This window comes from Peromyscus maniculatus, chromosome 21, assembly GCF_049852395.1.
Source record: "Peromyscus maniculatus bairdii isolate BWxNUB_F1_BW_parent chromosome 21, HU_Pman_BW_mat_3.1, whole genome shotgun sequence".
Lineage (NCBI taxonomy): Eukaryota > Metazoa > Chordata > Mammalia > Rodentia > Cricetidae > Peromyscus > Peromyscus maniculatus.
In genome coordinates this window covers 6,358,633-6,376,509 of record NC_134872.1, presented here as the reverse complement: position 1 = coordinate 6,376,509, position 17,877 = coordinate 6,358,633, and the positions used below count along the sequence as shown (strand labels likewise).

Here is a 17,877-nt window from a genome sequence, read left to right as displayed (position 1 = left end):
CACATCTACACCAAGACAAAGGCCAGATGCTCCAGAGATCAAAGTCATAGGAAGGCTATGTAAAGTAGGGCAGCGGCGGCGGCGGCGGCGGCGGCGGCGGCGGCGGCGGCGGCGGATGCAGCTCTGTGGGGAGAGTGTGTGCCCAGGACACACAGCCTCTGGGGTGATCCTCAGCACCCATTAACCAGGTGTGATGGTGCACATCTGTAATCCCAGGACTCGGGAGGTGGAGGCAGGAGGGTCAGAAGCTCATGGTTATCCTCAGCTATACATAGAGTTTGAGGCTAGCCTGGGCTACAGGAAACCCTACCAAAACAACAAAACCTCTCATAAAGTGCACAAATGATGTATTGACAAAACTCACCTCACAGTGAGTAAGATGTAGGCCTGACAATAAACTCATAAAAGCTTTATGGGTGACAAAATTACAGGTAAAAGAATAATACATTTAATTATATAAAAGTATAAAAGTTCTACATAATTAAAGGCCATTTAAGGAAAAGGAAAGGAAAGGCAAACCCGGGCTTTGTAGCTCAGTTGCCTCTCAAGCACCCAGGAGGCCCCGGGTTGGTCCCCAGCACTCACTGCACAGACCAGCTTGCCGTGGAGGACAGAGGGTCGAAAGTTCCAAGGTTAGCCTTATTATCTAGGAAGTTTGAGGCCAGCCTGGGCAACATGAGATACTGCTTTGAAAACCAAACCCAATCAATCAATCAATCAATCAACAGAGAAAAATACTTTCAACTTTTATTCAAGTGCCAAATTCCTTAAAATAGCTTATAAGTTCCTAAGTAAAGACTAGTAACCCAAGCCAGGCATGGTGGCCCCACCTCTAATCACAACACAGGAGGCTAGCCTTGTCTACATGGAGAGTTCTAAGGCGGCCCCCAGTTCTGAGACATGTTTTTCAAATAAAATACACTAATATAAGGGGATGTGGATTCACGGTAGAGACCGGGCGAGCGTGTGTGAAGTGCTGGGTTTAGCCCTAGGTGCTGAGAAGCAACAAAAATAAGCCCCAAACAAGAAGGCACTCCTCGGGCACTGCCGTGGAGCATGTGATTGGGAGAAATGGCGTGGCCTTGTGGAGGGCAACTGCACCATCTATTACTAATCCCACTGGGTGAGAAGAAGACCATTACCATATTTTTTTGAGCCAAATTTGAAGCAAGTTTTATTGACGATTTATTGGCCAGGTCCATGGAGAGCGGCCATGTCCATGCCCAGGTTAGCCCTCACACTGTGTAAGGACAAGTGCACGGACTTTGACCCAGAAGCCCTGTTGTGGGCTGTGTGTGGCTGCACTGCCATAAGCAGAGTGGTGGAGTGTTGGCACAAGGCCAGCCTTCCATGTGGGGTGGGGACAGGTTAAGAGGGCTCTGACAGCCCCAGACAGAACGGTATGGGCTGGCACAGAAGCACAGTAACACAGTCCCCAATCCGCAGGACAGGGCTGTCCAGGATGGGGTAAGGGGTGGGGGAAGCCAGCCCAAACAGCTGCTCATCCGGCCTCCCACCACAAAGGAATGAATCCTTTGAAATTGTGAGCCAAATAAGGAATTCCCCCCTTTAACGTGGTCTCTTGAATATTTTGGTCAGAATACAGACAGAAAGCTAATAACATAGTTATCTTTTCTACAAATAGAATCAGCATAAAATTAAAAGGCAAAACTAACAGTAACGTGAAGAAGGAATGCACAGCCGTCGACTCTCAAGCCTCTGTTTTCCAGAAGTCAGCTAGAGATGTCAATTATAAAATTCAAATGACCACTGGGATACAACAGACAGTGTGGGTAACTTCCAAACCAGGACCGCAGGGTCGGGGAGACCTGTAAAGCCCCAGCTTGGGGGCTGGGGAGACGGCGGGTCAGGGGAGACGGTGGGAGATGGTGGTCAGGGGAGACGGCTCAGCAGCCAAAGGTACTTGCTGCCAAGCCTGAAGATGCAGCTGAATCCCTGGGGAAGGGGAAGGAGAGAAATGACTTGTGCAAGCCTCTTCTGACTTCACTGGTGAGCTGTGATATGCGTGACACATACACACACACACACACACACACACACACACACACACACACACGCGCATACACACACACACAGTGTGATAATAAACACACTTGCTGACTGAGAAAGACAAGGAAGGAGACCTGGAGACAGAACTAAAAGCAACGAGGGGTTCTGGACAGACCCTGTACTGTGCCATTCCAGCTGCAGAGATGTTTGTCCATCTAAGATGTTCCATGAGGGGGGCTGGAGAGATGGCTCAGCGGTTAAGAGCACTGGCTGCTCTTCCAGAGGTCCTGAGTTCAATTCCCAGCAACCACATGGTGGCTCACAACCATCTGTAATGAGATCTGGTGCCCCCTTCCGGCCTTCAAGCATGCATGTAGTATACATAATAAATAAATAAATCTTAAAAAAAAAAAAAAAGATGTTCCGTGAGGGAAGCTGGGTGAGGGGCACATGGAACACAGCACATCTGCAGAGCTTTTCTCTAACGGGACACTTACTTCAAACGCTTTGATTGTCTTAAAGCATTTAAAGTAAGTTGGCCGTACTGGAGACTGGATATTCCAGCATCCATGTGGCAGCTTACAACTGTACAACCCCAGTTCCAGGGGACCCAACATCCTCTTCTGGCCTCCATGGGCACTGTACACATGATGCACAGACGTGCATGCAGGCAAAACACCCACACACATAAAATAAAAACTTAAAATGTAATTTTCCTGAAATCTGGAACACCTGGGCAACTGGGCACCTGTGGCACAGCCTGGTGCCCATTCCCAGAGTTGACTATGCCCTTGGCTCCACCTCCACTGCCCTACTGGACTGCCCCTGGCACTCCATTCACTCACGCTGCTCTGCAGGGGAGAGAAGCTTGGTTTGCCATAAACAGGTCTTAAGGACCAATGCCTGACCCCTCACCCCAATGCCTGACCCCTCACCCCAATGCCAGACCCCTCACCCCAATGCCTGACCCCTCACCCCAATGCCTGACCCCTCACCCCAATGCCTGACCCCTCACCCCAATGCCAGACCCCTTACCCCAATGCCTGACCCCTCACCCCAATGCCTGGCCCCTCATCCCAATGCCTGACCCCTCACCCCAATGCCTGACCCCTCACCCCAATGCCAGACCCCCTCACCCCAATGCCTGACCCCTCACCCCAATGCCTGACCCCTCACCCCAGTGCCAGACCCCTCACCCCAATGCCTGACCCCTCACCCCAATGCCTGACCCCTCACCCCAATGCCTGACCCCTCACCCCAATGCCTGACCCCTCACCCCAAGTCTTGAACTTAGGAAATCATCAGAGCCGGGCATGCTCAGCAGTGCGGCCTCCTCCCTGCATGTGGTCCTTTACAGGGCAGCCAGGTGTCATTCCCACTTGTCTTCCGAGTCCCCTCTTTTTTTCTGCTGGGTTGAGCCTTCTCAAGGCCAGCAGTGTGTCTGGAAGAACATCCCTGCTTGCTGCGGTTGGTATTGGACACATCCCAGCAACGACAGGAGCAGCGACCTCCTGTGGGGGGCTCTGAATGAGATACTTCCCATAGTGCCGCAGGGCCCTGCTCCATGCCCGCCGCACAGGAGGAGACAGGCCGTGGGGCAGGGTGGGAGTCAGAGGCGCCTGCCTGCTGCAGAAATGACCTCCTATCAGACAGCAAGCACCAAAGACCCTCACAAAGTATGGAGATAGGAAGGCCAGGGTGGGGCAAGGGAAAGGCCCCATCATGTCTATGCTCCTGTGCAGAATGCGGATAACGGGGCTCCTGGGGTGGCTGGGGACTGTGGGCGGGTGGGACGAGACTGGGAAAAGAGACCCGGCCTGGAGTCCTGTAGTGTGGATGTGTTGATGGGGACTTGGGGTCCCCTTAGCAGGGGACACGGCAGTGCCATCTTGTTCACGCAACTGATACAGTATTTCTTTGTCGGTCTCCTCTGCCCTCTGCTCCTGGGAGCTGGAGAACAGGGTTCCTGCTCAGGTCTGCATCCTGAGATCCTTCTGCACCCAGGCATTCTGAGGGGTGACACACAGGCTGCCACTCAATCCTCACGAGCCCTGCAGCAATCCCCAGGTCTCCCGTGGACAAGGGAAGAGGGGCCTGAAGCCCCCGCCCCAGTCCTAGGACCCTGAGAGTGACTCCCAGAGGACCTGGTGGGGACAAGATGAAAGATGACTGAGCTTGAGAGCTGATGAGGCCAGCACTGGCCAGACCGCAGACAGCCGTGGGCACAGCCTTATCCCCTGAGCCCAGGCCTAAGCCACAGCTCAGCCTATATCCTGCGCTCGGAGGATTTCCTCCTAACAGCCGGGAGAGCTGCTCTGTGTCTGGGGTGCACACGACTGCCTCTCCAGACTTGGGATCAGAAACAGAACATCAGTCCACGCTGATGTTTCTCCCTGGCCAGAGCTGTCGCTTTGGTGCTGGCTGAAGTGGGGGAGCAGCTGTCTGCCTGTTCCGAACCCCACACACATTCCTTGGGCTTCTTCACATAAAGCTCTAACTGCCAAGCTGCAGTCCACCCTTGTATTCGGCCAGGAGCCATTCACTCCAGCCAGCCCTGCCTGATGCCCCTGCAGCTGGGGCCAGCCAGCCACACAGCCTGACACCCTGTCACTGTTCGGCCCTGCAGCCGGGAGCCACCTGATGGCTTAGACCTGCGGTTGGCTTTTCCGGAATTGCTGCCGCCTGACCTGCCAGGAACCTGCCCTCCTCTTCCCTTCTTCAGTCCTGCCCAGACAGGGTGCTCACAGTGGCAGTCTCCCCTCTGCCCCCAGCACCGAGTTAGGGCCACACCCCTTAATCAGGAGCCTTGCCTCCTAAGGGGCTGCAGCCTCAGACCCCTCAGCTAGTCAGGCCTTACATGCAGCCATGAGGAGGGGCAGGAACAGGGGTTCCTAGCAAAGGCGTTTTCTACAAGACAATCCCTGGACTGCTCTATGCACACACACACACACACACACACACACACACACACGCACGCGCGCACACACAAATATATACACACATTCATATACACGAATGTGCACATGTGTGCACACCCCAGCCCACTTACTTCAATCCCGACTCCAATCTGTGAGGTGTACTGGCTGCCCTGGCCTTACCACATCACCACACCCCAGGAGTGTCCTCCGTTCTGCTGAGGTGGGTTCCCAGGGCCTGGCACAGTGCCTTTCAGTGTGTGTTCAACAGGCACTAGGTGAACAGGTAAGCACACACCGACAGCCTGGCCTGCAGCAGTTTCTGTATGTCCCTGCCATTCATAGGTGATGCCTTTTAGAAGTGAACTCCAGCTTCTGGGTCAGGCTCCCCGCCCCCACGAAGCAGGCAGTAACAGGTGGGTGCAGTAGAGGGGGGTCAGGGGTCAGGTTCCCCCCCCCCCGCGCCCCCACGAAGCAGGCAGTAACAGGTGGGTGCAGTACAGGGGGGTCAGGGGTTAGGTTCCCCCCCCCCCCGCGCGCCCCCACGAAGCAGGCAGTAACAGGTGGGTGCAGTACAGGGCCACCTACTGGAACTGCAGCTGCTGTGTGCATCACTGTTGATCCCAGGTCAGCAGATTTAAGTGTGCAAGCACCAGGACCCCAGGACCTCCACAGGTCTCCCCCACCCTCCCGTCCTCCATGGGAGACCTGCAGGGTGCTCCCTGCTCTGCTCCAGAGTACCTCGAAGAGATGCAAAGTGAAAACAGAGGAAAGTGTCCTGGGGAAGAGGACAGCGCTGTGGTTCTTTGCGGAGGGACGGATGGCCTGAGCCTTCCTCCACGTCCTACCCCTCTGCCATTGGTCCAGTTTCCACTTCCTCCTCCCCACTGCAGCGGGGTGAGGGTCAGTGGTGTCACTGAGGCAGAGGTTGTTCCCATGCCTCTGATGGCCCTAAGAGAAAGGCCCTGGATGACTCTGCCCCAAGCTTTCCGATCAATCAGTAATCTGTGTGCTGACCCAGTGACCCAGTTTTCCGGGCCAGCAACTCCGCAGAACTCACTGCCTCCCATTCGCCAATTCAGGTCACCCCACCTCCTCAGGGCACCCAAAGGCCGGAGTGGATTCACCCTAGTGGGTCCCTGAGAGATCAGGAAGGGACAGGACAGTGGGCAGCGACCGCCTCTGGTACTTCCAGTTCCTCCCGGGCAGAAGGACCGTCGATAAAAAAAACACAGGCCCTGGCAGCCAGAGAAAGAGCAGGCAGAGCAAAGGGAGCTCATGCCCGAGCCGGGAAACAGGGAGTGAGGGCCTCGGGTGGGCTGCCAGCTGCCAGCAGCCCTGACTCTGGGTGGCTGGGGTAACGGATGCCCACGGCTCTCAGCAGCCCTGACTCTGGGTGGCTGGGGTAACGGATGCCCACGGCTCTCAGTGGCCCTGACTCTGGGCGGCTGGGGTAATGCAGTGCCCACTCCCAACTGTAGCAAGATGGAGAAGGCTCCAAAATGTTATTTCACAAACGAGATGTGAGTTACGTGAGAACTTGGGCCCAGAAATAAACAAGCCTGGTGTAGTGCGACCTGTATTTCCAGCTGAGGCTGAGGCAGGGTTGCTGCAAGTTCAAGGCCAGCCCGAGCTGCACAGTGAGACCCTGTCTTCCCCAAGGAGGGGGTGCAGTGAGATAGCTTGGTATACAAAGGTGCTTGCCACCAAGCCTGATGATCCGAATTCAACTCCTGGAACTTAGATGGGAGGAGAGACTCGGGTCTCATGGGTCAGCCTTTGATTTTCACTTGAATGCTGGAGTAATAACAGAGTAACTGCATGCATGTGCGCACACACACACACACACACACACACACACACACACACACTAAATAAATGAAACAAAAAAGCAAGCCAAAGAGATAGCTTTAAAAGTGCCTGCCAGCTGGGCTGTGGTGGCGCACGCCTTTAATCCCAGCACTCAGGAGGCAGAGGCAGGTGGATCTCTGTGAGTTCGAGGCCAGCCTGGTCTACAGAGCGAGTTCCAGGACAGCCAAGGCTACACAGAGGAGCCCTGGTGCTTGCTGGCCAGCACAGCCTAGCCTGCTTGCAAGATGCAGGTCAGTAAGAGAACCCAACTCAGGTACCAAGGTGGATGGCATCTGAGGAACAATGACCAAGAATGATCTGTGGCCTCCACACACGTGTCTATACACACACACACACACACACACACACACACACACACACTCACACACACACAAACTCACAGTCCACCCACGGTGCTAAAGAACACTTCTGTTTTGTTTGTTTTTGAGACAGGATCTCACTATGTAGCCCTGGCTGGTCTGGAACTCACTATGTTGACCAGACTGGCTTTGAACTCACAGAGATCCGTTTGCCTCTGCTTCCTAAGTGCTAGGGCTAAAAGGCATGTGCCACCACACCTGCCTGATTTTCTTAATTATATTCTTGTGTTTAAGTTTCTTTCGGGGAGCATGGGGTATGTTTTATGCTGTGGGAAGAGAGGAAGACATCTTTGAAGGTGTTATGACTAAAGAATGCCGGTGAGCTGCTGGAAGGCACCGGGGAGCTACCCAGGAGGCCTGCCAGGCTCTGGGAAGACTGGGACTCTCCTAACAGGGCTTCTAAGCAAAGGCCTTCAGCATTCAGGGGGCTCCTGACCAAGCGGCTCTGCTGCCAGGCAGGAGATCTCCCCAGAGCCCTTGTCACCAGGGCCTGGGAGTTATGTCTGCTGAGGCCTCACTGTCCCTCTGCCTTCCTCTCAGTCCCCGCCAGAGGCTGCCATCTGCGGTCATTCACTCGTTCAACAAACATTTGCTAAGGACATTAGTCAAGAAGCTGAGATAAATGCTGACCGGTGACTGAGGGCCATGACTCTCGGAAGACTTGATGCCAAGCACTGTGGGGAATCTGGGAGCACTCTAGTCTAGGGCAGGTGGTGGGAGGGTTGTCTCCATCGGGCCTCTGATGGAGACACAGGACACACAGGGCTCCCGAGTGACAGGAGCAGACGCAAAGAGAAGAGAACAGGAACCAGCGGGGTCGAGAGGGGTCATGAGGTTGTGGCTGGGAGGGCTCCAGGTTTAGGAAGGTAAAAGCGTGGGAGAGCCATCAACCTGGGAAAAGCAGGGAGCCCAGCAGGCTCTGAAGGATCAGGGCGGCATTTTAAACCTCCCCTCCAAGGCTGTGGAGGAAGAACCCACAGAGCCTGCCCGTTCCTAGAAAGATCCAGGCTGAGTGAGTTATCCACGGGTGGCTGACACACAGGCCGGTGCTGCTGCTGATGCCCGTTCTGAGACCGCACTGAGCAAAGTGACCATTCAGTAATCCCCAGGACCCATGGTGAGCATGCGCAGCACATACAGCTGACATGGACAGCCACGTGCCTGGGTCTGACAGCTCCACGTGAGGAGACCTGCCGTGGGGCTCGATGGTCACCAGGTACTGACTAGGCACCATTACTTTTCTTCCTAAGCCCCTAAGACTAGGGAAACCTTTCGCATTCCAGAAGTGCCCTCACCATGCCCTCCTCCAACCAGCCCACTGAGCCAGGCCGGCAGGGCTCAACGCTGACAGCCAGTATTTCATCGTATCACTGCCTCCGTCAGGAGGAGGAGATGAGAACCCGGTCAGGAGCAGGGCAGGGCAGGTAGGGTGATGGGTGCAGTGAGGAGGCCGGGCAGGTGAGCAGGGCTGACTGCTGACCCTCTTGGGGCAGAGGGGAGCCACAAGGAACTGCTGTGATGTGACCACCTGCGTCTGTCCAGGAGACCATGGCTGCCACATCTGAGCTCTGCCGGGAAATAGTAACCCCTGTGATGGACTCTGGTTTCCTGTGCAAGAAAGCACACAGGTGCTGGTTCCATGTTTACAATGCAGAGAAATCAGCAAAGAGCCTGTGCTAAGAGGGGCATATGGTCGAATAAGCAGCCACGGAAATATGCTTTCTCAACATTCTTAAATGAAGACGTTTTCCAGGTTACAAACCCCACCAAGCACAGGATGCCTGGAAGAACAGCTAGAATGGAGGTGCGTCCCCAGGTCCCCAAGGGCAGGGCCAGGGAACTTCTTTTCTATCACATACTTCTGAACTCTCTGTGAGGGGCACGGTTCTGTCCGTGTGCAGTCTGTGACTTGCCTTCTTTACTCAGCTCCTGGAGTCACCACAGCTGAGCCACGTGCGCGTGCCTCCTCGCTGGTCTAGACCGACCTGCACAGGGCCCTATCGTCCCACCTCCTGTCAGAGGTCACCGGTTCACTGAGCCACCCTCGGGACTTGAATTCTTCCTGCTCCGACCGCAGCCAGAGTTCCTCAAGCTTCTGGAATCTTCTCACTCACACTCACAGCGACTCACCTGTTCACTCAGCACTTGCCTCTTCCCTAAAGAATGTGAATCCTGGGGCTGGAGAGACGGCTCAGCAGTTTGGAGCACTGGCTGCTCTTGCAGAGGACCTGGGTTCAGATCCCAGCACCCACATGGCTGCTCACAACTGTCACCCCAGTTCCAGGGAAGCTGACGCTCTTTTCTGTCCTCTGTGGGTCACACGCACTTGGTGCACAGACATGCATGTTGTCAAGTCACTTGTAGAATGAGAAGTAACCAACAGACAGAGACCGCGCAGGAAAGACCACCGAATGAGGCAGCAATCGGGAGAACATGTCAGGGCTGGAGACACGGCACAGTGGTCGGTTTGGTTCCCGGCACTCATACGGGGTGGCTCAAAATCTCTTCCAACTGCAGCGCCATTGATCTGATGCCCTCTGAGGGTGCTTGCACTCACACAGGCAGGCAGGTAGACACACACACACGCACACACACTTCAAAATATCAAGGAAAGAAAGCACGGCTCGCTGCCCGAGCTGAAGCGGCACTACATTCCTCTCTCCCTGGGCCTCTTTTCCCACCCACTGGGCCCTTCTCCCTGGACCAGAGCATCTCAACCTTCCTAATGCTGTAACCCTTTAATACAGCCCCTCACGGGCCAGTGACCCTCAACTCTAACCACGTCACAACTGTACTTTTACTACATCTGATAGGCGTCCCCAAAGGGGCCGTGACCCACAGTTTGAGAACCGCTGCTCCAGACTCGTCTGGACCCTGAGGAACCGTGATTGCGGGATAACAAGAAAGAGCTCTAGCTCCGCGTGGGGAGACACAGGCTCTGCAAGCTGAGGACGCTGCCGCTCCTGCCCCTCCGGGTGCAAATGCATCGGCTCAGCAGAACTTCAAGTCCTACTCTACAGGGAGGCCCATCAGGGCCAGAGAGGGGGAGTGGCCAAGCCTCAGGTGCCTTGGAGCTTTGGGTTCCCAGGGAAGGAGATAAAGCCAGCACCTGCTGCATACACCAAGGCGAGGCAGGTGCTGGGTCCTGCTGCAGGCCTCAGAGAAGGTTCAAGGTCAAAGAGGGCTGGGCCACCCGGGGTGATCCTGAGCAAACTGTGTTCACTATAAAAGAGAAGAGTTAGGGAAGAAAACAAAGCCATGAGTGAACACATGGGTTTTGGTTTTAGATTTATTTATTTATTATGTATACAGTGTTCTGTCTGCATGTGTGCCTGCAGACCAGAAGAGGGCGCCAGATCTCACTACAGATGGTTGTGAGCCACCATGTGGTTGCTGGGAATTGAACTCAGGACCTCTGGAAGAGCAGCCAGTGCTCTTAATCTCTGAGCCATCCCTCCAGCCCGAACACATGGTTTTTAACCAACACCCACATGAGGGTGGGCCAGGTACACAGGATCCCATCTTAGAAGAGGGAGGTGAAGGGGAAAATCCAGACCATGGTGGCAAGGGATAGAAAAGCCCGGGGGACAGGAAACACAAACGCACAGGGTTAACTTTCTACGTTCTTACACAGAGCCCACCCACCCTCAGCCAGAGTCACACCATGGACAATCGGCCACAGATGATCAGCTCTGGCGGTCACAGGAGGCCGGTGTTTTCGACTAAGCTCTCCCACCCATCAGACTAGACAACAGAACGGAGTCAATCATGCTAAAGTCCCAGCTCACCAAACCGCCCCACGCTGCTCCCTGGCCTTTCCAGGAAGCAGGAGCCAGACAGGAGTCCACCTTCCCAAATGACCCAGCCTCCATTGGCTTCATAAGACAGTTCTGGTCTTGTTTATTTAATTTTTATTATTTATATAACTATAATCTGAATCCAGGGCCTTGTCCTGCTAAGAAACACTCGACCACAAACCATTTCCTCTTTGCCTTACTCTTTACAACAAAGTGACCTCAAGTATTGGATTCTCCCCAGGTGCCTGCCGTGAGGAGATCTCTACCAGGGTCCAGAACAGAAGCTACAAGCGGCTAAGGAGTCTGATCTGAGGGACAGCGAATGACTCTAAGCACACGGAGTTCTTCAGTCCATCCCTTTATTCTTCTCAGTCAATTCTGTCTACACAGCTTCTTTCCTGTTCTCATACTTAGCTCCTTTCTGTCCCTTCTGCTCTCAGTCCCTTCTTCTGTTCTTTCATCTCTGTCTGGTTCTTCCCATCTTTTTTCTTTGTTCCCCCAAGCGTGTGTGTGTGTGTGTGTGTGTGTGTGTGTGTGTCTATCTCCATTCATTAACAACTTGTTAGTAAAAACTACAAGGTAAACTCTCAGGGACAAGTATTCTGAGAAGAGTCACACCTGGCAAGACTTGGTCAGCTCAATTGGTGACTGACAAAGGCTGCAGGTTGTAAAGTTCTGGCCGTCTCTTAAAGGGACAGCTACACGGATTACATGGAACGAAATTAAACCAGTGAGAGATGTGAGGAAAAGGCAAAGAATATGTGTGCTATTTAATGTGATTAATAATATCCAGACATGGTTAGTCAGTTAACAGCCTTTTTCTGTTAGTCACCTGAATCACAGGACCTATATGTAATTAGTCTACTGAGCCTAAAATCTTGCATTAAAAACTGGTGTAGACTATGTAAAGATGTACTGCATTCATGTATGCTGCATTTGTTTAATTATGTAAAGATGTGTTGCTGTTTCCGCTGCCTGCCTAAGGCTCCTGACTGGTCTAATAAACAGCTAACAGCCAATAGCTAGGCAGGGCTGGCGGGCAGAGAAAATAAGTAGGAGGAGGAATCTAGGCTCAAGAGAGAATGAGAGAGAAAGAGAGGGAGCCGCCCAGGGCCAGCCAGGCAGCCACAGAAGCAGCAGGAAAAGACAGACACACAGAAGGAAAGAAAGGTAAAAAGCCCTGAGGCAAAACATAGATGAAGAGAAACAGGTAAAATTAAGTTATAAGAGCGAGTGGGACACAGATAAGATAAGGCTGAGCATTCAAAACTAAAAACAAGTCTCTGTGTCATGGCTTTGTCACCTTGACATGTAGACCCCTGAGAAGAGAGTGAAGGCTGGCCAGTGGGCGTGTCTTGGGAGGACTGTCTGGACTATTCCTATAGAAGGGGGGCCCCACCCACTGTGGGCGGCACCATTCCCTGGGCTTGCGTCTTGAATTGTGTAAGAGTCATGATGGCAAGCAAGCAGTAGGCATGCGCGCATTCATCCTCTCTGTCTTGACTGCGGACCTGCTTCAAGCTCCTGCCTTCACTTCCCCAGAATGACGACTACATTCTAGAACTGTGAGCTACAACAAGCCCTGCTCCCGTAAGGGGCTCTTCGTCAGGGTGGTTTGTCAGAGCGGCAGGAATGGAGTCAGGGCCCGTGCTCTGCCCACACACTGCCTGCTAACCCAGCCCTCAGGCGGCTCGACACCCTCATGCCCCACCCCCTCTAGAGAGGCACGAAACCAGCAAGACAGAGGGGCCAGCACTGGTGGCAGGCAGGCTCTGTAACAGGCTCACCCAGCTCCGTCTCACCAAGTGTGGCACCCCTGGGCACCGCCTAGCCTCTCGTGGTTCAGGCTGCCCACCTGAAGGCCAGGACTAATGTCCACCTAGCTTGGATTGGGTACTAGACGCGAAAGACATTTAACAACTTTAAAGATGCATTTTTGTTATTTTTAATTACGTACATGTGTGTGGGTATGCGGCCATGTGTGCAGGTGCCCACGGAGGCTAAAAGAAGGCATCAGATTCCCAGCAGCTGGAGTAACGTGGTTTTAAGTGATCTGATGTGGGTGGGAACTGGGGCCCTCCGTAAGAGTGATAATATGGGATCTTATGGAGCCACCTCTCCTTTTTGAAAGTCTCATGTCAGCTGGGCATGGTGGGGCACACCTTTAATTCTAGCACTTGGGAGGCCGGGGCAGATGGATCTCTGAGTTCAAGGCCAGCCTGATCTGTATACAGAGTGAGATCCAGGACAGCCAGAGCTACATGGTGAGAGCCTATCTCAAAGAATCAGAAAGGGAGGAAGGAAGGAAGGAAGGAAGGAAGGAAGGAAGGAAGGAAGGAAGGAAGGAAGGAAGGAAGGAAGGAAGGAAGGAAGGAAGGAAGGAAAAAAACTTTCATAGTCTCATGTAGCTCAGCCTGGCTTTGAATTCACAACACTGAACTCCTGATCATCTGGTCTCTGCCGCCCAAGCTGTGGCATTATGGGCATGCTGGTATCACATGGGCATGCCGATATCACAGGGGCACACGGATATCATATAGACGTGATGACATCATAGGGGCATGATGACATCATAGGGGTATGCTGATACTGCGTGAGGAAGGGAAGCTCAAAGCTCTGTCTACAAGATGGCTCAGTGGTTAGGGCACAGCGCTTGCCTCCAAGCCGGATGACCTGAAATCAATCCTGTGGATCCACACAGTAGAGGAGATTAGAGGCTCCTTCCTACGAGCTCTCCTCTGAACTCCACACATGGGCACAGGCACACACAGAGACACTGAATAAACCAACAGACAAATGTAATCACTTCAGAGGAAGGCCCTGGCTAAGCTCCCAGGAAGCAGCTTAGGGGGGCGCCGACAGGGTAGGGAACCACAGGACACACCAGTCCCTATTTGTCTGCTTTCAAGCACACATGTCTTGGAGCGTTCTAGTCCCAGATAAGGGCTGCTTAGCACAGTCCTGGAAAGCAGGAAGTCCTCCAGGACTTCCCGGTCCCTGAGGGAAGGGAGAAAGAAGTGAGTGAAAGGACAGAGAAGCAGCTGGACTCTCAGTGACCCAGAAAAGCATCCTAGAGATCCAAGCCAAATTATGCCCCCTCCAGATCCTCCCTCATATGATGGCAGCCACCAGATTCCCCCATGGCAGCCCTCAAGCCAGTGAAAACCTGCGATCTCCTTGGGGGGAAGGGGGGTGCGGCCGAGCCAGGAGGAGGAGTCTGTGGGACTTGATAGAGAAACGCCAAAACCAAGCTACAGGGACGACACTTGCACAGGTCTCACACACCACACCTTAGGTCACAGCTCCTTCCACCCCACCAGTAAGGCAGAACTGGCTCTCCACAGAACACCGGGAAGTGTACTCCGTCCACCAGATGTTACACCAGCCGACACGGACAACCTGTGGACACTGCTTCCCTGAGGAGGGCGGCAACACAGAGTGCAAGGTGGCCACGAGCCAGGGGAAGAGACCCAGAGCTTGCTGTCCCAGCCCACACAGTACAAGCTGCTCCTTGCCAGGACTCTCTGGCCTGAGCCCCCAAATCCAGAGCTTCCCTGAAGGCCATCAAGGGTGGGCCGGGTGGGAGAGGCAGCTGGGACAGCTTGAGAGCTGACTCTCTTGGTGCCATGGCAACAGGACAAGGTGGCCGAGACGAGAAAGGCCACATCCCGATTCAGCCCTAGCCACATCCACAACAGTGAGCCTTCTGGAGAAGAATGCCAAGAAGTATTAGGAACAGAGTCCTCTCTACTCACCAAGGTCTCAGGAGCGACTTCCTTGGGGGCTGCTGCTAGCTGGAAAGAGACAGGTCTGTGGGCTGGTGATGGGTCGCCAAAGCAGAGGCCAGAGAGCCCAGTCCTGGGCCACTCAGCACTCAACCGTCCCAGCCCTCTTTCCTGGCCACCTCCTTCAGAATCTCCACCCAAATCCTGGGGCTACCAGCAGGTGGTAACTCCCCACCCACCATAACCTGCTTGGCGAGGCCTTGTGCACCTTCCCCCAGTAACACTTCCTGTTTCTCTCTCTCCCCCAGTAGTCTAGACCAAGGCAGGGCCTTTCCTTTCTCTACCTGGGATTCACAGGCCAGCCTGGGAACCCGAGACACTGACTCTACCATGGGTCACAGCCTGGGCCTTGCGGATGTTGGAAGGGTGCCCGCAGGACACCTTGGACACAGCCTTCCTTCTAAGAGTGGCTGGGAGCATCCAGCAGCCCTCCAGCTAGCCCGAGGGAGGCTTCCTACAGGAAAGCGAGCCAGATGCACAGGACACTGGGAAGACCCACGCTCCTCTCCTTTACAAAGTGTGGTGTTCTGTGAGCCCTGAGCCGGAGTGACCCTAGTGCTGGCCGGGCACCTCAGAGGAAGGACTGGCACCAGGACAAGGCAAGACTGTCCCCAGATACAAAGGGTTTGGCTCACAGCAGAGCAGCCCGGGAAGCTGCTCCACCTCTCCCAGCCTCGGGCCCAGGGAGGAAGGACTTCTGGAGTCATAGGAAGAGGCAGCTGGGGGCTTTCGTCCCAAACCCAGGTGGTTCCTCTGCTACACGGAATGTTTCTCAACCGCAGTTACTAATGCCATAGGAGTGAGAGTCGCTTCCCTAAGGGCTGCCGGCGATGGCTCACCGAGGTAGGGAAGTCCTTCCAGGCCTCTGCTGGAACCGAAGGCATGGGTCACACCTGGCTCCAGTTGACTTTTAATTGACATTTTCACCCTACAGTCCTGGCTAGCCTGGAACCCATGACCCCCTCCCTCAGTCACGAGACAGCAGGTGGCAGGCTCCTGAGGAATGCAATCTGCTGCCTTTGAGACAGGGTTTCTCACTGGCTGGAGGCTGCCAAGCAGGCTAGGCTGGCCAGCAGGATCCAAAGACCCATCTCTGTCCAGCTTGCAGCAGGGGCATTACAGGTGTGCGCCCAGCTTTTTAATGTGGGCTCTGGAAACTGAACTTAGGACTTCACACTTCATCACGGAAAAATAATTTAAGATCAGTGTGGTGTCACGTGCCTGTAACCCCGTTAGGATGGGGATTCAGGGAGACGTTGGGACCCTCCTTGTCTCAAATATCAAAAAAGAAAGGAAGTGGTAGAGGAAGGAGAGGAGGGGAAGGTCAGTTTGATGCCCCTTCTTTTGAAATTCGTAACTGTGAAAGATACAGAATAATTCATATTTGGGGGATTTCTGTAAGTGCTGGGAACCTGGAGTCAGCCTTGGCCTCCTCCAGCCATGGCTGTGCTCCCCGGCGGCCTCCTCCAGCCATGGCTGTGCTCCCCGGCGGCCTCCCCCAGCCATGGCTGTGCTCCCCGGCGGCCTCCCCCAGCCATGGCTGTGCTCCCCGGCGGCCTCCTCCCAGCTGTGGCCAGAGTCCTCCTCAGGTAAGGTGTCACTTCTGAATCAGCAGGCAAGAGCACGTGCAAATGCACTGACCCAGGCCTGGGACAAGATGCCCGAAGAGTTCTGCAGCAGCCTGCCCTTGAGGGTGGAGGGACAAATGTCCATGTGAGGAGACCACACTGCAGGCTGATCTTCTGGGGAAGGCCAAGGTAGGGCAGGCAAGGCCGGCCAGACGCACAGCGCAGTTCGGACAGTTAGCGCACCTCGCTGAGGCGTCCAGCCCTCTGAAGGACAGAGAAGGGCAGGACATGGCCTTGGATTCCCGATTACAAAGAGCAGACCTAATTCTGAGGCTGGGCCAGGGGACGGCAGACCAGAGCGGTGCCCTGAGCTCAATGCCTGCTAAGAGGGAGAGAGGGAGGGCTGGAGAGACGGCCCAGTGGTTAGGAGCACTGACTCCTCATGCAGAGGACCTGGGTTTGATTCCCAGCACTTGCATGGCAGCTCACAACAGGCTATACAGTTCCAAGGGGGAATCTGATGCCCTCTTCTGGGTACTGCATGCACATGGTGCAGGTACACACGCAGGTAAAACACCCATACGCATAAGATAAAATTTAATTTGTGAAGGGGGGAAGAGACAGAAAGACCACCAGGGGTCTGCATGTCATCTTACCTCCCTACCCTGAGGCATCAGCACAGACAACTCCCCCCCCCCCCCCCCGCCACCTCCCACACACACCTAGGACACCTCAGCCCCCCCCCCTTTTTTTTTTTTTTTTTGGTTTTTTGAGACAGGGTTTCTCTGTGTAGCTTTGCGCCTTTCCTGGATCTTGCTCTGTAGCCCAGGCTGGCCTGGAACTCACAGAGATCCGCCTTGCTCTGCCTCCCAGGTGCTGGGATTAAAGGTGTGCGCCACCACCACCCGGCTTTTTTGATTTTTTTGAGACAGGGTACCTCAGCCCCTCTTAACCTGACTTATGCCGCTCATCCTCAGACACCTCCTCAGATAAGCCTCCAGCCCCCCAAGCCAGAGCTCCTCCCACACTTGCTAACGCAGCTGACATTCATTTGGCTGCCTGGGGCTAGAGTGCACACCTGCATTCACCCTAGGTGACTGTTGTCAAGATATGGACCCTTCCAGAACCCTGGAGAGTTCCTGAGCCTCCCTGCCCCCACTCCCAATGCCCCAGGAAAAGGTGACACCTCTCTGACCAGTCACCATCAGCAAACTTAGCCTGCTGCTGCATAGTGTGGCCCTTGGGGGACAGGTGCTGGGTACCTTTGCTTCCCAGTAGCCCCAAAGGGCTGGGCACAGAGCAAGCATGTTGGCATTTGCTGACCAGTTGAAGACAATGGCAGAGGGTACTGAGAGTCAAAACATGGGCACTGCCCGAGTGGCCTTCCTGCCCCCAGTACCTGCCCCCCCTTTTTTTCCCCGAGACAGGGTTTCTCTGTGTAGCTTTGCACCTTTCCTAGATCTCGCTCTGTAGACCATGCTGGCCTCGAACTCACAGAGATCCGCCTGCCTCTGCCTCCTGAGTCCTGGTATTAAAGGTGTGCGTCACCACCACTGGGCTCTACCTGCCCT

At 54.4% G+C, this 17,877-nt stretch overlaps 1 protein-coding gene across 5 annotated transcripts in view; it reads right to left on the bottom strand.

Moving 5' to 3' along the window:
• Ppard (peroxisome proliferator activated receptor delta) overlaps positions 1-17,877 on the bottom strand; it is a 75,537-nt gene that overhangs the window by 18,235 nt on the left and 39,425 nt on the right. Inside the window, exon 1 of one of the 5 annotated variants that reach the window (XM_076558366.1) lies at positions 14,709-15,163. The exons of 3 other annotated variants lie outside the window; for them this stretch is intronic. The gene's annotated coding sequence lies outside the window, so the exon portion shown is untranslated. Of the gene's footprint in view, positions 1-5,666; positions 6,035-14,708; positions 15,164-17,877 lie in introns of those variants that run through there. One more of the 5 variants, XM_076558367.1, reaches the window with a different exon arrangement.